We start from the raw sequence: 21896 nt of genomic DNA, 5'->3' as shown, positions 1-21896 counted from the left end.
GCGGAGGGCTCTGGGGAGAGACCGGGAACAGGAACGGAGGAAGGCTTACTGGGCGGCGTCTCACTCCAGGCCCCTCCACGTCTGTCACTCGTGTCGTCGGTAGAGATTGCCCAATCGGAACACTGTCCCCTCAAGGGGCACATAGTGCGGGAGGGGGGGGGGGGGGACGCTGTTGTTGCTGCGACAGGGTCGTGACCTTCTCGGGGGAGGGGCCACAGCGGCTTCCCTGCAGCAGGAAGTTTCCAATCATTTCAGAAATCTGTCGAAGGAGCCCTAACCGGTGTGGCTCAGTGGATAGAGCATAGGTCTGGCGGACTGAAGGGTCCCGGGTTCGATTCCAGTCAAGGGCATGTACCTTGGTTGCGGGCACATCCCCGGTGGGGGGTGTGCAGGAGGCAGCTGATTGATGTTTCTCTCCCATCGATGTTTCTAACTCTCTATCCCTCTCCCTTCCTCTCTGTAAAAAATCAATAAAATATATTTTAAAAAAAAATCTGTCGAAGGATAACCCCCTCTTCTCTGTTAGATACACGAACACCGATTAGATGGTCCCCTGGGGCATTTACCGTCCCGGGAGGAGAGATGGCGTCCCCTCAGGCAGTGACCGTCCCGGGAGGAGTGCCCCTCGCCGCTCCCGCTCCTGCTGACGCGGGGCGTGCCTGGAAGCCGTCTGTTTACTCTAAAGACCCTGCCCTCTCCCACGCCACTCCGGGCGCTGAGCCCGCGAGGGGAGCTACCCCTTCGGGAGCCTGGCGGGCGTCCTCGGTCACGTTGGACCTGAACTTCTATTTGCTCCCTTCGCTCCGTGCTTCGTCCGCATCACGCCCGGCTCCTTTCCTAGGAAACACGTCGGCGGGTCAGCTGCGTTCCCGGGCGGCTCTCCGGCCTCCTGAGCGGCGCTGTCGATGCTCAAAGGCGTCCGGCTTCTCCAGAGGCCCCGGGGGCCAGGAGGTGGAGGCTTCGGCCCTGAAGACCCCGGGCTGTGCTTTCTCGTCTGGGCTCGGGGCCCTGTGGCCCCCCCCAGGCACCCCCACTCGCCTGACCTCCATCACACCCGCCTTCCGGGCGCTCGGCCACCCGGAGGCACCAGGGCGCGTCGGGAGATCTGCCCACGTGGGACCAGCCGCTGGCATTTTAAGATCTGACCCCCTCCCATGGCATAGTCATGAGGAGCTGTGCCTTCCGTCAGATAAAGGCGACCTCTGACCTTCCTGAGGCGGCAGGAAATCCATTGTGCGGCAGAGCTGCTCGCGGGGAGCCAGGCCTGACCGGAGCCGCGGAAACGTCGGCAGGACGCCGTGTCCCCGGTGCTGACTGGCCGGTGCTGAGTCACAGCCACGCTCCCCTGAAGGCCCGGGTCGTCTTTCAGGTTGGAGGCTGTTCCACCTGCTTTCTGCTGTCCAGAGCGTCCGCGACAACGTGCAGGTCAAATCCTGGCCGCCCGTCGGGGCACCGTGGTCACAGCTCTTCGTCGGAGAAGGACAAGTGAGGTTGACGGGGCCTTGGCGGGGCGCTAGGTGGTCGGCGCCGGGTCCCGGGCACCGAAAGGCTGCGGGTTCAACTCCCCGTCGGGCACCTGCCCAGGCTGTGGGTTTGATCCCAGGTTGGGGCACAAGTGGAGGCAACCAATCAATGCCCCTCTCTCTCCCCTTCTCTCTCCCTCTCTCCCTCTCCCCCCCCCCTCTCTCTCCCCCTCTTCCTCTCTCTAAAACCAGTAAAAAAGTCATATGCGTGGGTGGGGATTTAAAAACAAACAGATGCTTTGAATGGAGCACAGAATGTCCAGCCAACACAGGCAGAGCTGCCGAGCCCCCGCTTCAGAGCCAACACACACATGAGGGCAAACCATCTTTTAAAAAGAACAACACTGGGAGCCCTGGCCGGTGTGGCTCCGTGGAGAGAGCGTCAGCCTGCGGACTGAAGGGTCCCGGGTTCGATTCCAGTCAAGGGCACAGGCCCGGGTTGCAGGCTCGATCCCCAGTAGGGGGGCGTGCAGGAGGCAGCCGATCCATGATTCTCTCATCATTGATGTTTCTATCTCCCTCTCCCTTCTTCTCTGAAATCAATAAAAAGGTATTTTTTTAAAAAAGAATAATACCGGGAGCTATAATTTCTTCTGTTTTTCAAAGAAACAAAGGCATTGATTTCTCTGTGGTCTTGTCCATAACAGTTCAAGGTCGGCGGTATGAGCAACAGAGACCTCATCTCCTAGGAAGAGATGCTGGGGCCTGGTGCGGTGCGGTGGTGCGGGGGGGGGTGTGGAGGGGTGCTGGTGGGGAAAGGGCAGGTGGGGGAGAGGGCAGGTGAGGGGAGGGCAGGTGGGGGAGGGCGGGCCGTAACCAGGAAGTGTTGTCGGCTGAGCATGCCTGGTAACTGCCCAATCTCGGAGGGAAAGGCTTGCGCCTCTGGGATTTATTTTCTCTTCCTGTTTATGGATTTCCACACGGTTTTGATATTCATAATGTTGTGTCATTTTCCCTGAAAAGAGAGACTGTGAGGAAGGAAGAAAAATGGCTTCCGAGTGCCTTCCTGTGGGTCCAACAATTCACTCTACACGAGACAGCTGAGCAAGAGAAAGTCCCCACGCTGAACGGGGTTTACACACACACACACACGGGAACCCACACGCATGACAGAGTCAGACCCACAGGCCTGGCAGGTTCGGGGACAGGAGGTTACCAGGGGGCCTATGTGACCTCCTGAGCTGGGGCTTCCGAGGGAGGAGGTTCCCAGGAGGCGAGCGGACAGATGGGGGACGAGATGCTGCTCTGCCAGGGGCGCCACCCGTCTGACGCGCGACAAGGCCTCGTGTGACCCTCCCGGCACGGTCCTCGCAGAGAGCAGCCCGGACGCTGGCGCCTTGCAGGCAGGCATGTCCTTGGCCTGGACCCGGCCGCCTCGTCTCAGGGCCTGTGACTCGTCCATCAGTGCCCAGAGGAGAAAACCTCCTGTGCAGTGAGAGCTCCTTAACACGGGCTCCACGTCTGACCGCCCCCCCACCCCGCCCCCCCACGCCCTGCACTTGGCTCTGCTCATCTCTGCCCTGGGCTGGGTTTTAACGGCACAGGCTACTGTGGGGTGTGGGTGATGGGGTCTGACCCCTCAGGGCCTGCTGGTCTGAGTCGGCTCCCAGCCCTCCCGCCTGCGCAGCATGACCTTCAGGGCGGCACGGAGGGGGTTAGCATGCTCAAGCACAGACGCTGCTTTTCAGACAGAACTGATCAAAGGCCCCGCTTCAGAGCCTCACCTTAGTTAGCGTCCCTGTCAGCTCAGACTCACGGTGCCCCTGTCGGAATCACGGGTGGGGGGGGAAGGGGGGCTGGGGGGGGAAGGTCACCGGTGGAAATGTCACCACGCGGTCTCGGGGTGCAGAGATTTCCGGGATGGGAACACTGTGGAGGCCGGTTAACACATTTCCAGCGATTAGCAGTGGATTCTAACCCCCATCCTCATCACACACTCTGCCCACTGGCGAGCTGGGCACGTAAGCCCCTCTGACATCGCCGTGTGCCGTGTGGAGGGTGCGTGCGCTGCGCGTCACGCGTGACAGGTGGGCGTGCACATTGCCAAGAGTGTTTCCCGGACCGTTAGCCGTTCGCGTGGTCACGGCAGTCCTGTGGGAGCGCGTTGACTAGAGGAGACAGGAGCCCGCGGGCTGTTTGCTGGGGGAGCTGAGCTGGCAGTGATGCAGGTGAGGCTTTGAATGAGTCTGAGGGAGCCTGAACAGGCCTCTGTCCCAGATCCCGGCCCTTCCCCCTCCCTCCCCCCCCCCCCCCAGAGCACTGTATCCAGGACAGGGCGGGGCTGCTGGCCCATTACAACGGGGGTGCGGGCGGGGCAGCCACAGCCCCCAGGGAGTGTGCCTGAGGGACGCCTCCCCGAGGTGGCACTGCCTGCTCTCCTGGCCCCCCTCATGCCTGGGAGGTGGGGGCACTTTCCTGGGGCTCATCCTTGTGGTGCTGGCCAGGACCCCCACCGTCGCTCGCAGATGATGAACCCCGACAGCGAGGCCCTCACTTCTCTCTGTCTCTCTCCCTCTCCTTCGCAGCGTGTCAGCTGGCCAGAAGCATGTACACAGGAGGGCTCCACAGGTCATTAGTGGATGGGTGGGTAGATGGATAGGTGGGCCGGAGGGTGGGTGGATGGATGGATGGGTGGGTGGGTGGGTGGATAGGTGGGTGGATGGGTGGGTGGGTAGATGGTTGGGTGGGTGAATGGATGGATGGGTGGGTGGGTAGGTAGATGGATGGATGGATGGGTGGGTGGGTGGGTGGATGGGTGGGTGGGTGGGTGGGTGGATAGGTGGGTGGATGGGTGGATGGGTGGGTGGGTGGATGGATGGTTGGATGGGTGGGTAGATGGATGGATGGGTGGGTGGATGCATGGGTGGATTGGTGGATGGATGGATGGATGGGTGGGTGGGGGGATGGGTGGGGGGATGGGTGGGTGGATGGGTGGTTGGATGGATGGGTGGGTGGATGGATGGGTGGGTGGGGGGATGGGTGGGTGGATGGGTGGGTGGATGGGTGGGTGGATGTATGGTTGGGTGGGTGGGTGGTTGGGTGGGTAGATGGTTGGGTGGGTGGGTGGATGGTTGGGTGGGTAGATGGTTGGGTGGGTTGATGGATGGGTGGGTGGATGGATGGTTGGGTCGGTGGATGGATGGGTGGGTGGGGGGATGGGTGGGGGGATGGGTGAGTGGATAGGTGGGTGGGTGGATGGATGGTTCAGTGGGTGGATGGATGGGTGTGTGGATGTGTGAGTGGATAGGTGGGTGGGTGGATGGATGGTTAGGTGGGTAAATGGTTGGGTGGGTGGATGGATGGGTGGGTGGGTGGATGGTTGGGTGGGTGGATGGGTGGGTGGATGGATGGGTGGATGGATGGGTGGGTGGATGGGTGGGTGGATGGATGGATAGATGAATGGGCAGGTGGGTGGGTGGGCATGTGAACTCTATGTGTCCATATAATACTCTGGAACTTTGACCTTTTATATATGAAAGTTGATACATTCAAAACAATCTCCTATGTAATATGCATATAAATGTCTGCCCCCCCCCTCACACACACACGTTTCCCCAGCAGCCCGCACATGCACCCTCACGCGCCTGCACCTGTCCTCAGGTGTCAGTGAGGAGGGAGCAGAATGTCACCTGCGAGCAGAGAGGGTGAGCATGTGAGGACCCTGCCCTTTCCTACGTCTCACCCCCTTTCACACCCAGCTCCCTCTCTGAGCCCGGCTCCCTCTCTGAGCCCGGCTCCCTCTCTGAGCCCGGCTCCCTCTCTGAGCCCGGCTCCCTGCCTGATCCCAGCTCCCTCTCTGAGCCCGGCTCCCTCTCTGAGCCCGGCTCCCGCTCTGAGCCCGGCTCCCTGCCTGATCCCGGCTCCCACTCTGATCCCGGCTCCCACTCTGAGCCCGGCTCCCACTCTGAGCCCGGCTCCCACTCTGAGCCCAGCTCCCGCTCTGAGCCCGGCTCCCACTCTGAGCCCAGCTCCCGCTCCCTCCTGCCTTTGCCCTTCACCCCAAAGGGGAAGTTGTATTCACGTAGGAGGGTCCTCGGGCTTAAAAGTGGCTGAAAGTTCAAATGACACAGAGAGACACAAACAGGAAGCTGAGGGTCAGGGCGTCCAGGAGCGAGTGTGGAGGAGGTTCGAGTAGGGACGGGGTGGCCAGACCCAGGGCCGCCTCCTGCCTCTCACCTCCCCTCCCTGTGCCCCCACTTCAGTCTGGAAGCCTGGCCCGGAGCTGCGGCCTCACATCACACCCTGCGCCCTTCCCCCCGCACCTGTCTCGGGTCTGCAGGCCTGGCCACTCTGGCCGCGTCAGCGTGTGGGGTGAAGGTCTCCCGAGGCGTGTGCCCCCGCAGATCTGATCTGTTCAGATGTTACAACAGGCAACCGTGTCTCTACCGCTGAAAAGTAAAAATGCCCGAAGATGGGAAGGCATGGCCAGTTGCCCCGAGCATCCAGAATGATCGTAGACCACGTGCGTCAAACTGGCAGCTGGCACGCGGCCGCCTGACACCCGGTGATGCACCCGGGCAGGGAGCCAGGGCTGAGGAGTGGAAAGGAACAGACTTCTAATACAGAACAAGGCGGGATCTCGGGGATCACAGCAAGGGGGGGACCCCCTCTCCACCTGCGTTCGTTCACATGACATGCTGGGCGCCTGGAGCGACAGAGGACGGACCACAGCTTCCAAGGTGAAGTGTGGGGCCAGTCTGTGGCACAGAGTCGCCGAGGGGATTGTCGGAGGGGCCACACGTGGTTTTCTCTCTGGATTGTGGTGAAGAAAACAAGCATTTGTCAAAACTCATAGAACCTGACGCCAAAATGTAAACGTTACCATGTTTAAATTGTTACTGTATTTAGAAAGAAATGGGGGGAAAAAAAAACTAAATTGGGGAACCAGCCTGTTCAGGGAGCCAGGGCGTGGATACAGCGGGACGGCCTACTTTTCGAGGACCCAGGTGAGTCACCCTTTGGACACTGGGGCCCTGGAGAAGGTGGGCACCTGCGTGAGTGACGGGTCACAGGACATGGGCGGGGCCACGGCTTTGTCCCCATCCGTGTCTGTCACTCCGAGATCACTGCACCAAAGGTGGAGACTTCAGAACCTTCTTCTTCTACTTTTTTTTTTTTTTAAACTAAAATCCTTTCCGTTTTTTTTTTTTAAATATATTTTATTGATATTTCGCAGAGAGGAAGGGAGAGGGATAGAAAGCTAGAAACATCGATGAGAGAGAAACATCGATCAGCTGCCTCCTGCACACCTCCCACTGGGGATGTGCCCGCAACCAAGGTACATGCCCTTGACCGGAATCGAACCCGGGACCTTTCAGTCTGCAGGCCGACGCTCTATCCACTGAGCCAAACCGGTTTCGGCTTCTTCTACTTTTTTAAAAATACATTTTTATTCAGAGAGGAAGGGAGAGGGGGAGGGAGAGAGAGAAACATCAATGATGGGAGAGAATCGTGGATCACTGCCCCTGCAACGCCCCACATGGGAATCGAATTGTGATCGCCTGGTTTATAGGTCGATGCTCAACCACTGAGCCACACCGGCAGGGCCAGAACCTCCTTTAAGAATGTGAGTTATACTCTAGCCCTTAATCAGGCGAATTCAAACCTGATTAACATGTGTTAACATAAAAAAAAAAAAACACACTGAAACCTGTAAAGAATTTTTGTGAGTGTATTTGAGCCAAACTGTCAACATCTGCCGGGAAGCAGAACCTCAAGAAATTGAGATAATGCTCTGGAGAATGGCGGGCTACATCTGTATGTATACACTGCCATCAAACGAAGGGACATAGGTGGGTTACATGAAATCCATTGGTGATAGATTAGGGAGGCGGGAGAAAGCAAATAGGGGGGGGGGAGAACCCCTGGGATTGGATAAAAAGTGAAATGATGGACAGGTGCTTCTTTTACATAGATGGCTGCAGGATCGTTAATGTAATTAACTTGATAACAATAACAATGAGGGAATGAAGTCCTGGTGCCACCTACTGTGCCCTGAGGGGTTTGGGGGGGGGGGAAGGGAAGTTACAAGTTCCCCAGTCATCTCACCGATATGTTATCTTAGAGGCAAACAGACAAATGGGCTCAGGAAAGACCTACTGATCTTTGTCCTTGTCCGGGAAAATACCGGCCTAGGACGTGACTCCCCACCATGACCTGTTGGTAGTTAAGTATTTAATTTTCAGACCATCCTTTGTGGTTATTTTAGGCCTTTGAGTTTGCACACCCGCCGTGCAGGCCTCCCCTGAGCCTGTCCGGTCGGCGCGTGGCCGCTTTCCCATGCACGCGGAAATCACTGCTGTCGATGGCGACTCGAATGGAACCTATGAACTCAGCACACAACGTCCTGTTTAGCAGCCGAAACTTCGAGTCTACCGATTTCTTTTCAATCCACCCCGCGTCAGAAACCAGAAATCGGCCGTTTCGTGTGATCGATCCAAGGATCACAGCCAGCCCCACGGAAGTCACCCGGGTCCCTCACCAACCGCGGCATCTGCCCCGGCGAGCGGATGGCACGTTTGACAACAGACGCCTCGGAGGCCCTTTCCGTGTGAAGATGTGCAGCGTGGGAAACGCGTGGCGCTGGGAGGGGTTCCGTGAGTAACCGGCCTCCCTGGTCGTGGGGCTCATTTAGAAAAAGCAAAAAAAGCCATATCCGGCTGCGGCCCATCGTCTTAAAGACGCGGCTGCCAGTCAAACAGAAACCCCGGCGCACAGGAGAGGTAGGCGGTCAGAGGGGCGACAGCGCGCCGTGCAGCGGGACCAGCACAGCCCTGGCCACCGCGGACAGGTCCTCTCCGCTGGCCCCTCGGGTCGCTCTGTGAACCGCCTGCTTCCTCCCCGCAGGCCCTGGGCTCACTGCTCAGGCTTACGGCAGCTGTTCTGTTCTTAGGGCTGCTGGTGCCGAGAGGAAACGGAGCCACAGAGCTTCCTTTCCATTTGAAAGGGGCCCTTCTCTGCCTGGGGCGGCAGGGGGGGGGGGGATGAGGGGAGGACAGGCTGAGGCCTAGGCCTGCTCCTAGCAGCTGCAGCCAGCTTTCCTCGGAGCCTGAGCCCTGGAGCTACGCATCCTGTCCTTTAGCACGAAGCGGTCACAACCCCACAAGCAGGCGGCCACCTCTCCTGGTGCAGAGGCTCAGTGGCCTCAGAGGTGTCGCGCCCTGCGCCCCACACCCCGCAACACCCCTCCCCTGAAACGTGCATTTAAAAAGGGCACAGACACACAGACACCTGCCTCTTGCAGGGAAAGCAAGGATTCCTCCACGTCCCCCCCCCCCCCCCCCCCCGTGAGCACCTCGGTGGGAGGAGCAGGCCCCACGCAGGCCCTGGGCTGGGGCGGCCACAGCCAGCGCCCAGCGAGGTCTTGAGGAACCTGGTCCAGATCTGAAGGGAAGGGTATGTGAGTCGTGTGGAGTGACTGAAAAACATTCAGGTTCACACGTCAAAGATGGAGAGCTAATCATGTTTACGACCCAAACACTCAGAACTGCTGTATACCTCGGTCTCTGGGAGGCTCAGAGAATTCTGTAGGCGGAGAAACCCCGGAGGACAGCTCGGCGGAGGTGTTCACCGGGCAGTGGCAGGAGGGGCACTCCCCTGGCTGCCCAGCCCCCAGCAGACTCTCCCGTTCCTTCCTTCCTTCTTCTCCTCCTGCTGGCCTTCGCCTTCAGGGCCCCAGAGGCCTTGGCTGTGGCTGCAGGCTTGGGGTGTGTTCTCCCACAGACGGTAAGCTCCAGGAGGACGGGGCGGCGTCTGCTCCGCCCCCCACACACCCCTGGCCCCTGGCACAGTGCCTGGCAGGCGCCTCATGAATATTTGTTGGAATGAAATGAAATCGGTAGGTGTGGGGGGGCTTGAGACGGTCACCCATCGGCCTCCAGAATGGACCTCCTGGCTTTGTTTTGACAAGTCCAACATGTGTTACTCTCTGATCACTGGGAAACGCAGCATTGCCGTCTTGAAGGAAAAGAACAAGGGGCCTTTGTCACATGTGGACGCGATGGACTCCACACGTGGGTTTCACAGTAACAGAGCTCTGCGGGGCCAGGAGGAGGAGGAGGAGGAGGAGGAGGAGGAGCAGAGAAGGTGGAGTGGGAGGAAGGAGAGGGGGAGAAGGGGGAACAGGAGGAGGGGGAGGGGGAGAGGGAGGGGGAGGACTGATAACATCGCTCTTCCTAGAAAACACAAATCCGTCCAATGAGCCCTCAGCGACGTAAGTCAATAGCCTCCCTGGCTGACCCCCTGACCTGCCTCCTGACGCGTGCTTATCGGAGTTCCAGGAACGGTCACTCCTGTTTTTCTGGAACAAAACAGGTCTGGGGGCCCGTGCTTCCTCAGATGCTGCAGCTCAGAATCATCACCACGCTTTTCCCGTGCCCTCCCCTCCCCACCGGCCCGGACCCCACGGGCCGCCTGCGGGGTCCTGGCCGGCTTCCCTCCTGGATGCTGAGTGTGTGCTTATCCCTTTCCCTTTGTTTGCCGGAGCCTCCGCCCCGCCTTGTTCTGGGAAGCAGTTCTTGGGATCATTGTTGCTTCTGGAAACAGCAGGAGAACTACAGAGCCATTCTCCACCCCCCCCCCCCACGCCCAGCCTCCCCTGTGGACGCAGTGATGGAGGTGGGATGAAGGCGGAAGACCAGTCTGTGAGGTTTTGGGAAATGCTGTGAGGACGGAAAAGAGCCCTCTGTCCTCGGAGCGGCGGTCGGCGGCCGGGTGCTGAGCAGGCTGGGCCCGTGGAGGGGGGGGGGGGGGTGGCGTGGCGAAGGGCGCCCAGCTCTGTGGCTGGAACGGCTGGGGTTCGCTCTGGGTAACCCCGATCAAGTGCTCACGCCGGGTCCTCAGCCGGCATGGCTCACTGTCACCTCCTCTTGGCGGTGGTGGCTCCCAAGCCTCGTTGTGGGGAGAGGGGAGAGCTCTGTCAGCTCAGGGGGGATCGCCCCATCGCCAGCCAGGCCGCCTCGGTGCAGGCGGGACTGGACCTGCGTGTCCCGGGGTTAGACTCTATTGTGAGACGCAGACTCGTGTAGGCGCAGAAGGGCCCCGAGCCAGCGAGCTCGCAGGCGGCCTGTGTGTGTGTGTGGGGGGGGGGGGGGGGCGGGGGGGGGGGGGCCTTGACATGGGCGGAGCGTCCAGGTGCGGTTCCCATGGCCACGGCAAGGTGCAGGGTGGGCACCCCGTCCCAGGGGCGGCTTAGATTAATTAAAATTAAATGAAGTTGAAAACGCAGTTTCTCACACGTCGAGTGCTCAGGAGCCACAGTGTGCCTTGGCTTCCGGCCTGGGAGCCCAGACCTGGGCTGTTCCCATCATCCGGAAGGTTCCGCGGGCCGGCGCTCGGGGAGGCCCTGGGCAGCGCTTCCAGCACCAGCGTGTCCGTCCGGGGGCTGCTCGGCGCTCACTCTGGGGCCCGGAGCGCGGGCGTGGAGGGGTGCACAGGCCAGTGGTGTTCAGGGCTCGGTGGCCGGTTCGCGGGCTGTTTCGCTTCCTGGGGGGCAGCACGGAGGGTGAAATCGAAAGACGAAGTCTCTTCTCTCCTCGCAGGTGAGCAAAGGGCATCGTTTTCGTTCTGGTGTTTGAGGCTGAGTAAGTGTTTGAGGTTTGAGGGCCAGTCCTGGGCCCGGCCGCATGGCCAGCTGACTTGACACCACTTTCAGTATGTCCCCGAAGCGCTTCCCACCCCGACAGCCACACGGGGGAGGGGTGTCCAAAGACGGGGCGGCCTCTCGTTCGCTCCGTGAGGAATGCCTGGGCCCCTGACCACCCGGCCTCAGTGTGACGTGCATGTCCACAAACGGGCCGTGAAGCGAACACTAGCTCCTCCTAACTACGGCCCGCGGGCCGGATCCGGCTGTTCTATCCGGTTCTCTTGCTCTCCCCTCCGCTCCTTTACTTTGAATTTATATTAGTTCACACAAACACTCCATCCATGCTTTTGTTCCGGCCCTCCGGTCCAGTTTAAGAACCCATGGTGGCCCTCGAGTCAAAAAAATGTTTGCCCACCCCCGTTAGGGCCGTGTCGCTGTGTGAAAACACTAAAAATCAAAACTAAACAGGCTGTAGCTGTTCGTCTGACATGAGCAGACAGTGAGAGACCACGGGGCTCACAGGAGAGGCTGCCGAGTGGTCGGCGCAGGGACCTGAGAGCGGACATCGGTGCTGCCCGCCTCCCTCCTGGTCCCCTCCCAGCCCCTCCTCCCGGGTCACCCCCCCAGACGTGCACAGGCCCCGGTGTGCAGGCCCCAGTGCAGATGGTGTGGCCGGCCCAGGTCTGAGCAGTTCCCCAGGCGCCTGGGTGCAGGGTCCTAGGCGCCAGGGAGTCAGACGTAGACACGGCGGCACGTCCTGCTGTCCCAGCTCGGCTGCAGGACAAATGCGGAGACAGGGAACTAACTGACTGGGCGGTGCAGGCGCGGCCGCGGGGAGGAGCCGAGCGGGGCTCCAGGTCAGGGAGGGCGGGCGGTGCAGGCGGTTCTCGGGGGCCTGAAGCCAGAGCACTGAACCAGCACGTAGCCCGTGGCAGCCCGTTCCTTCATCTAGAATCTCAGCAGCGTCCCCGCTCCCACGGGAGTAGTTCTTGTGCACACCCACCGCCCAAACGTGTGCAGATGCATAGGTGTCGTTTGGAAATGAAGACCCCAGATGAGTGCAGATCGTTATTATAATTACAGCTTCCTCCTTGCCTGGAGGGAGTCCCTGTCATGGTCTGAGGCCTGACTGTCCCCCCTCTTCCCTCTGCCCCCGCCGCCGCCCCAGGAGCGTGAGGAGTGGGCTCCATGGCTGCCCACAGCCTGCCGCCTCCGCCCAGGGGCCCAGCGCTGCCTCAGCGACCTGGCTCTGCGTCTGGACCTCGGAGACCGACCCGCTGAGGGTCCTGTTTATGTCCTTGTGGTGAAAGCGGTGTGGATCCCCCACGCCCGCTCACGGTGCCTCTCCTCTAGCGCAGCGGTCGGCAAACTCGTTAGTCCACAGAGCCAAATACCAACAGGACAACGACGGGAATTTCTTTGGAGAGCCACATTTTTTAAACTTAAACTATATAGGCAGGTACACTGGTATTCACTTAATTAGGGGGTACTCCTTCCATCGCGCTGTACGTGCGCGCCCGCACGTGGTATTTTGTGGAAGAGCCACACCCAAGGGGCCAAAGAGCCGCATGTGGCTCGCGAGCCGCGGTTTGCCGACCACGGCTCTAAGCGAACAGGTCCCGAGAGAAACACAGGTCATCACGCGGTGGCCCCGTGTGTTTTGAACCAACGCCTTTGTCTCGTGAGCCCGCATAAAGCCTTCCCCAAATTCTTCTGGCAAATTCCGCAGACGTCCGAGAGGTAGCCCCCACCTGGGACAGGCCGCCTCCCCAGGGAGCGGGTGGGTGCCCCCGATCTGGGGCCCCGGCCCACCGGCGACCGGCTGCGGGCGTAGCGGGGCGGTTTGAGGAAGCTGGAGGTTGAGGGCACAGGCCGGTTTCGCGTTGAGTCCCTGTGGCCGGTGTGAAATCTCAGGCTGAATCACTCCCCGCCCTTCCGGGCGGGCTGTGCGCGGAGGCTGCACCAGGGGCTCCCCCGCGACGCCACGGCTCTGTGTCCCCGGAGCTCAAACCCTCATGGAGCGAGTGGAAGCTGGAGGTAGGGTGCCGAGCCCTGGACGGGGCGGCTCAGGGGATAGAGCACCGGCCGGGCACCGAAGGGTCCAGGGTTCGAGTCCAGATCAAGGGCACGTACGTACCTGGGCTGCCGGTGCATTCCCAGCCGCGTCGGGTCTCGTGGGGGAGGCAACCAATTAATGTGTCTCTCTTGAGTCGATGCTTCTCTCTGTCTCCCTCTCTCTCTCTCTCTCTCTCTCTCTCTCTCTCTCTCTCCCTCCCCCCTTCTCCTCTCCCTCCCTCCCTTCCCTTCTGCCTCTACAAAATACCAATGGAAAAATTACCCTCTCATAAAATTATCAATGGAAAAGGTCCCCTCAGAGCCAGAGGCCGGTAAGGGACAAGGCGTCAGCACCCGTCCCTCCTCCGGCCGTCTCCGTGGCCAGGGGCGGCTTGACGTCATCAGTGCTGCCCCGAGGCCCCGTGACTTCAGGCTCTTGGCTCCGCAGTCCCTCCAGCAACGCCGGCTTTGTTTGCCCACCTTCGCTGACCTTGAACGTCCGGTCTGAGGGAGAGCCTGCCCTGAGCCAGTTAAACTGTAACCTCAGAGTCAGTGGGGAGGAGCCTTCGCTGGGGGGGGGGGGGGGGGAGTTGGCTGCCCGGGGGGACATTTCCGTCCTCACGTTACTTCCTCCGAACAAAGCCCTGCTTGAGCGCTGTGATGACAGGGTGTTCTCTTCATTGCAGGACAGGTATCCAACTCCGCTGTAGTCAAACCACAAAGTCGGGGTACGACCGGTTAGGTTGGGACAGAGGGTCTTAAATTTTATTATGTGTCCATCACCTCAAGGGCTTTTGAAAACAGCGATTCCTGCCCGGCTGGTGTGGCTCAGTGGTTGAGTGTTGACCTATGAACCAGGAGGTCACGGTTTGATTCGGGTCCAGGGCACACGTGGCCCAGGTTGTGGGCTCGATCCCCAGTGGGGGGTCGTGCAGGAGGCAGCCGATCGAGGATTCTGTCTCATCACTGACCTCTCTCCCGCTCTCCCTTCCCCTCTGGAATAATGGAAAGATATTAAAGCCGTGTCATGAGTTTCTCATTGAGCAGCTCTGGTGTGAGGCCTGGGGTCTGCATTTCTCACGTCTCCGGGGTGCCGAGGCTGCCGGCGTGGGGCCCATCCTTCGAGCACCACTGGATGGACAGTTGTCCCGCTTTCCTGCACACACCTGGGCGGAGGGGGGGGGGGGCGCTGAGGGCGGGACACGGCCTCCATCCGTGGGGTCACAGGACGCAGCAGAAGCACGTGGGGCTTTGAACGCGTCCCAGCAGGACTGTACCTGGGACCACCGGCTCCGCGCCTGCAGCTGGGCCCAGGCCTGGGAGGGCTGGCCGTTTCCCAGGGATGTGCAGTCAGGTGAGGCCCAGGCCAGCGCCGAGCCTCCTGGAGACGGGGCGGGAGGGGGGCCGGAGGCAGAGATTTGTATCTGGACGCCCGGCCCTGGGAACGTGAACCCGCCTCCCTGGGGTAAGGCTCCTGACCGTTTCGTAACCAGGTTGCAGGTCGCCAGATAACGTCCAAAGGAAGGCCCGCATGACAGTCCGAAGCTAAGTGGTCAGGGCCGCATGGCTGGAATTCCTCTCCGGTCACCACCTCCCTTTTCTGTGGGTGGGCAGGTGACCCACGGGTGGACGCACGGGGCCGGTGCTCCTGAAGGCCTGTCTTCGGCCGCCCTCGGCTGCATTTGCCGATGCTGCTCAGAGGGGTGCTCAGCCTGAGCCCCTGGACGCCGATATCTGTGCCCCAGAAGCAGGAGGGGGTCGGGGTGCACAGGACAGGGACTGTCTGCTCCCGGAGAGGCCCACGGCCGACCCTGTGTGACCTCCGACACCAGCTGGCTCAAGGTCACTGCTGGACAATGACCCCGGAGCCTAAGGCTTCGCCCCGCTAGCGACTCTCCCTACGTGACGACGGTGGTACCTCCTCCTGGAAGGTCCCCCCTGTACACAGCGAGGAGAAAGCAATCACCTCACCCAGAGGGGCTGTGGGACCGGAGAGCGTCCCCTTCCATAACCATAACGGGAGCAGGAAGTGCTCCCCCCACAGCTTTAGTCTTTGGATTAGAAAGAATGCCACCGGCCAGCGCTACCCACTGAGCAACACGGTCCGGGCAGTCACGGCATCTTTCCAACCATCGCTCTGTGAGTCAGGGCGGGGAGCCCCCCTACCCCCACCCCCACCCCCACCCCCGAGTGGCAGCCACGCACGGAGGCGGCTGGGAGCTCCCCAGCCCACAGCCCACCGGATGTCAGACCTTGCACTGTGGCCGTCCTACCGAGATTCGCCCGCCGTCCTCTCAGAGGGGCGAACCCACACGGTGGTTCGGGCCTAAGAAGAAAAGCCTCATCCAAGGCTTCGGGCCACACGGTCCCACCGTTTGGACCAAGCGACAGTTCACACGGCCTGCTTTCGCCAAGAGCAGCGAGAAGTCTGAGCGTCCCGTGGGGATTTCGCTCCGGTTGGTGATTTTGTGTGGGACTGGGAGGAAGTGGTTTCATTCAGCTCTGAGCCTGCACCCCCAGCTCGGCTGGCGATCCGTTTTTCAAGCAACTGAAGAGGTTACACCTCCCCCGTGAGTAAGAAGGAAGGTGCTCGTGTGGGAGACCCTGTCGAGCCTCAGCTCCGGTAACCTGGGCGGGGGAGCCAAGGAAAAGAAACCAGATTCGGAAAGGAAAACGGGAGTAGTCTCTTACCCCTTTCCGTCCAGAAGTTACATGGCCTCCTACTGTGGCTGCCAGAGGTAGCGCATTTTCAACGAGATCTTTCCGTTCTGGGTGAACCAGGAGAATTTGGCAGCCAACATTATCTATTCATTCGGAACCCTGTTTTACCATGAGCTGCATCGTGGTCAACGTTTTTAAAACAGGATAGTTCAGCTCAACACAACACGCGCTTCATGCTTTTATGAGAATTTTAAGTCAATAAACGTAAGACATGACATGAGACCGTTGCAACTGACACCCTAGGGTTTAGTAAAATGAAGTATTCCAAGTCAGAATGGTTAAGCGCAAATGATATCAAATACTATGTCTACGATAAGTAGAGAAGAGTTTCCATGTCACCCGGCCAGCATGGCTCCGTGGTGGAGCGTCCACCTGTGAACCAGGGGGTCACGGTTCGATTCCCGGTCAAGGGCACGTGCCCGGGTGGCGGGCTCGATCCCCAGGGTGGGGCGTGCAGGAGGCAGCCGATCCATGATTCCCTCTCAGCATTGATGTTTCTCCCTCTCCTTCTCCCTTCCTCTCTGAGATCAATAAAAAGGTATTAAAATAAAAAAATAAAGAGCGGAGCTCCTCACAGACGGGGGTCAGGGGCCAGGGGTCAGGCGTGTACAGCGTGGTCCTTGCTGATGCCTCTGCTCTCTGCCAGGTCCTTGGACAGGGCCTGCGAGCAGCACACGTCCTGCTGGGGAAGGCTTGCTCGCTCCCTGGCAGAGGAGGGTCCTGCACCCGGACTCCAAGCCCCCGCCCCCCAGTCAGATGTCTGTAATGCACATGGAAGTGACCAGGGCACTCGAGAGGGAGGGGCCGAGCCAGGACCCCTGGTGACCGGCCGCCTCCAGGGAAACAGCGTGGCCACCTGCACAGACGGGGCCTCGCGTGCTGGGGATCTGCCTCCGCAGGAAACGGGGCGCCAGACCGTGGCCCGCACGCAGCCCCTTCTGGCTCTGCATTTGCTCTTTGGAGACGGCAGCCCCCCGGGGCTGTGCTGGCGGCAGGAAGTTGGGAGTGTCATGAGCTGAGGTGGCCTCCGGCTTCTGACGGGACAGGATGGCTTCAGGTTTGAGGAGGCGGGATGAGCATCAGACCCCCCCCAGGGGACCGGATTCTTGGGGGAGACTGGTGTCTCCCTACAATCTTGGGCACTTTATTTGGCTTCTCTGACTCTGTTTCCTCATCTGTAAAATGGGGGTAAGAATCATACCGACTTTCATTTTCTTTCTTTGTGAATCCTCACCCAAGGATGTTTTCCCATTGATTTTTAGAGAGAGGGGAAGGGAGGGAGAGAGACAGGGAGAAACATCGATGTGAGAGAGACATGTAGATTGGTCGTCTCCCGAACGGCCGGGGGTCGTACCTGCCCTTGACAGGAATCCAACCTGGGGCCCTTTGGCCGACACTACCCACGGAGCCGAACCGGCCAGGGCGCACCTTCGTTTTCTGACGTGAGAAATACACCAGACCTGGTATGTGAACACGGAGCGTGAGGCCCTGCCCAGGGGAGCTCTCATCCGTAGCAGTTACTGCTCGTGGGCACTTCCCTGCCCCTCGGCGCGGACTCCCTCCTCCCGGGTGGGAGGCGAGGCCAGGGCTGCCCTGGGATGGCAGGGCGGCCAGTGAAGGAAGACAGTGAACTGGAGTCCCCGTGCCGTGAGGGAGCGGCTGGCTTCCGGCCCAGCCGCTGGGGCGCCACCTCTGAACGTAGGAACGGTCCCTGTCCTGCTCAGCACGACCCTGCCCACGCCCCCTTCCCTCCCACCACCCGCCACGGTCATGCCCTCGGCCAGGAAGCCCCGCGTGGACAGCAGCAGCCGGGCCCCCGAGCTGAGCTGAGCTGAGCTGAGCTGTGCAGGGCCAGCCCTTCCCTGCTTCCTCACGTCTGGCCTCGGGCCACCCTTGTGCCGGCCAGGGCTGCCTCCGGCCCCACGAGCCCTCGGGGAGGTGGAATGCAGGGAACGCGGGGACTTGCCAAGGCCGCTCGGCCAGGAAGCTGCAGAGCTGGACTCAGGCCGTGACTCCCGCCTGGTCCCCGCCCGCCCTGCACGGCCCCCAGAGCATGTGCACGCTCTTCATGGGGGGGTGAGCTCAGGCGAATGGAAGACGGTGAGAATCCCCTCCCCTCCCGCTCGGGACCCTGTGCTGAGCGTCGAGTGTCTGTGGTTCCTAAGAAGAAAGGGGGACAGGTCTGTCTGTCCCCTAGTTATGCCTTAACCCGAAGCAAGACACCCACTGAGTGCTAGCGTTCGCCCCCATCCCCACTTCCCACGTGGGTCCGAAACCGGGTCCCATGTCTGATGGATGAACGAACTCAGCGAGTCTGGCGGCCTCAGGCTGAGGCACAGGGTCAGGATTCGGCAGGAACCTGCACACGGCGAACGCGCGAGGCAAACCCGGTCGGAGGGGAGAGAAAAGCTAACAGTTCTTTAGAAAAAGCAGGTTCTTGAGAACGACAGTCCTGCCCCTCGGCCGGCGCCCCGAGGGGACGGGCATCTGCCTGGGCCGTCAGTGCTGCTCCCGTCCAGCCTCCGAGGGCCAGCCACCCTGGCCGCCTTCCCCCGGGAGGAATATGGTCCTCACCTGCCCGGCTTTATGGACCTACGGGCTCCAGGCAAGGAGCCTGCTGGTCCCTGAATCGAGTTCTTTCAGATGAGAGGTCTGCTCCTGCCCCTGCACTCGTGTCAGAGCTAACAGAGCGAGTGTCCAGGCTCCCGGGGCGGGGGGAGGGGAGGGTTGGTGTCCAGGCTCCCGGGGGAGGGTGTCCGGGCTCCTGGGGGAAGGGGGTCCAAATCCTGGGGAGGGGGTTCTGGAGCCAGCCGGCCACTCCAGGCTGCAGCCAGGGCCAGCCCTCCTCGCCTCGGGGTGCCTGGACACGGGGCCGGCCTCACTGCAGCACGCATGTCTGCGCTGGCCTGTCCTCTGCAGACCAGCTCCCTGTGGCCGAGGCTGGGCAAGGTCACCAGGCCACGCCCTTGACCGGGCTCCCAGAGGTCAGAGGAATGAGGGGCTGGACTCCTCACCTGTGTTTAACCCAGCCGTGGGCAAACTACGGCCCGCGGGCCGGATCCGGCCCTTTGGGCTGTTCTATCCGGCCCGCGGAGCCGAAAGAGCGGAGGGTTCTCTTGCTCTCCCCTCCGCTCCTTCCCCAGCAGCAGTGTTAACATGGCAACGTCGGGAAACACGGCCGCAGCTCCTTCTTCTGAGTGGGCGCATTTATATCCCCATTCAGTAGAAGGAACAACCTCTCCATCTTCCAGAGGCTCCTTGTAATGCCCATGGACGCGTCTCCGACATCACCCTGGGAATGCGTAGACATGTTATCGTGGTGATGTAGGGAGACACGCCCCTGGAGAGCACAGTATCAGAGCATCAGCTAAAAAGGAGACCAACAACACTGTTCCCACTGAAGTGGATGTTTTAAAGACCAAAAACCTTTCAACCCAGTCTACATTGCCATCTACATCTACGTCCCGGGCATCATTTGGAAGTTGCACTAAAGAAAATGTTTAATTTACTGTTTACACATTTTGTTCTTTTCTATTTGTTTTAGTTTTAAATTATTTTATTATATTTAAGTTTAATTTGAAAGGCTTTTGTACCTTTCCTTTGTTAGGCAATTTTATTTTGCCTTTGCCATCGTCAATATAAGGTATGTTATTGTGCTATGATTCCTCCATTTTTTGAAGTTTCAAATTATAATAATTAGTGTTTACATTCTTCTTGTTAAAATGTTTGAAATGAATAAAACTATTGAAATAAAAATAAAAGACCGTATCCTTTTATGTAATGATATTTACTTTGAATTTATATTAGTTCACACAAACACTCCATCCATGCTTTTGTTCCGGCCCTCCGGTCCAGTTTAAGAACTAATTGTGGCCCTCAAGTCAAAAAGTTTGCCCACCCCTGGTTTAACCTGTGCGCAGAGCGTGTCCCAGTGTGAGCTCTGGCTCCCCAATACCCTTCAGCAAAATGAAGTCCAGTGAGCACCCACTGATAACTTTGGGAAGCTTCTGCTAGCTTCTCGACTTTAAAATGATGGCCGTGAAACTGCGGTATGAGGTGTCAGAACGGGGGTCACCAGTGGCCCCCCATAATGAGGGCCCTTTGGGGTGCTTGCTGGTCGCGTGCTGTTCCCCGATTGGGGTGCAAGTTACGTGGCTGTGCTCAGTCTGTGAGCATTTGCCAGTTGTATCTCAGCCTGTGCTTCTGCATGTTTATTATCTTCAGGAAAATGTGTGAAACTGAGTCAGTCCCTTAGTTTATTTGGGATGAGGTGGATTTTTCCTGGTTCCCAGCTTGGAAATTTAGCTTCAACCTGAGATAAGTTCCTATTTCACCTCAAACTTACTTCGCTAAGTGTGTCTCGGTGTGGTCTGCACGGCCTCACTCTGAGACGGTATGTTGAACTCGTGACACACGTGCCGTTCCGTTTGGCGAACAGAGGCTCTGAGGTCGCCAAGGCTTTGCCATCTGCGAGAGGCCGCCTCCGGCTCGCCGCTGAGTTCGCCATTTGAGTGTGTTTTCTACGGAATTTCATGCGAACAACGAGAGAGCTAAGAGGAGGGAACTGAACTTGGGAGCTGTGGAAGCAAGACAGAGAAGGAGGAGCCCTCTGAAAAGAATAAGGGGAAGGATCAAGCTCGGGAAATGGAGAAAAATGAAGGACGCTCTCCAGCGATGGCCTTGGTTTTTCCAGGGAAAAGTGACTCCAGGGTCTGCGCTGGGAGGAGGCTTGGGCTGGGGCCGACTGAGTTCACGGGAAAGGGCAAAGGGAAAGGATGTTGGCGCTGTCACCATGCTGAAGGTCACGGAAGGAAGGTACGATGGGAGCGCATTCCATGGCTGGCGAGAGCGCTCCCCGTTCAGTAACCCCGATGCGGGTGACACACACAGAGGAGGCGGCGCGGGCTCAGTGGGAAGGGGACGGGCCGTGGTGGCGGGGGTGGAGAGAGAAGTCAACCCGCAGCGCAGCCTGCACAGGTGGCGGCCACTCACCTGATGACTGGATCGGAGGTGTGGCCGCAGCTGTGGGTTTCGGATTCAGAGTGACGGTGAGAAGGATGAGAAAGGGTGGGTCGGGTGCTGAGTCATCACTGCAGATGCTGAAATCACAGGGCGGAGGCGGAACCTGGGGACCTGCCGAGGCTGACACAGGGTTTCGGGGACCCCCCGTGGGGCCCAGGCAAGGAGGTCCGTGGTGCCCTGGTCAGGGCCACAGCGAAGCCACTAGCAAGGCAGGCCCAGCGTGCTCCCAACGACTTATCACCTTTGTTGGGTAGCATCTCCCCGCCCTGGCTTTGCTCACCTTTGCTCAACTAACCCGTGTCCTGAGGTTACCCTCTCTGCTTTTAATGACCTAAAATCCAATATATGTACTTGCTTTCGTAGAGGAAGGGAGAGGGCGTGAGAGATAGAAACATCAGTGCTGAGAGAACCATGAATCGGCTGCCTCCTGCACGCCCCGCACGGGGGATCGAGCCCGCAACCCCGGGCCTGTGCCCTGACCGGGAACCGAACTGTGACCTCCTGGTTCGCAGGTCGACGCTCAACCGCTGAGCCACGCCGGCCGGGCTGGACGGAGCTTTCTAATGACCAATCCTTACCCCGAACGTGACACTTCGGGGCCCGTGCCCTACAGAGGGGTCTGCTAGGTTATCTCATTCCCACCGAGAGGCAGACACGCCCTCGCTGCCCTGAACTCCGTGACTGACGCATTCTGTCCGCCTGGGATTTCAACCATCCCCAAAGTGGGAGTTTCCGGGAGGTTAGGGCTGGGCTAACCCAAGGAGACGATGCCCACAGGAGGAGCTGGTTTTCCTGCACAGCGTGCTGAGTGACTTGTCCCCCGTGCCGGAGAATGCCACCGTCTTCGATGGCGCCGTGATGCAGCGGCCCGGGAAGCACTGACAGTAGACGTTCAGTAACGAGAGAACAGTCCCACGTACGGAGCGCACCCTGCCTGCGTTCTAACTCCTGCAGCCCCTGCAGCAATCCCACCAGGAGGCCTTCACGCTCAC

This window comes from Plecotus auritus, assembly GCF_963455305.1.
Source record: "Plecotus auritus genome assembly, chromosome: 7".
NCBI lineage: Eukaryota > Metazoa > Chordata > Mammalia > Chiroptera > Vespertilionidae > Plecotus > Plecotus auritus.
Note: the sequence above shows the minus strand (reverse complement) of the source record.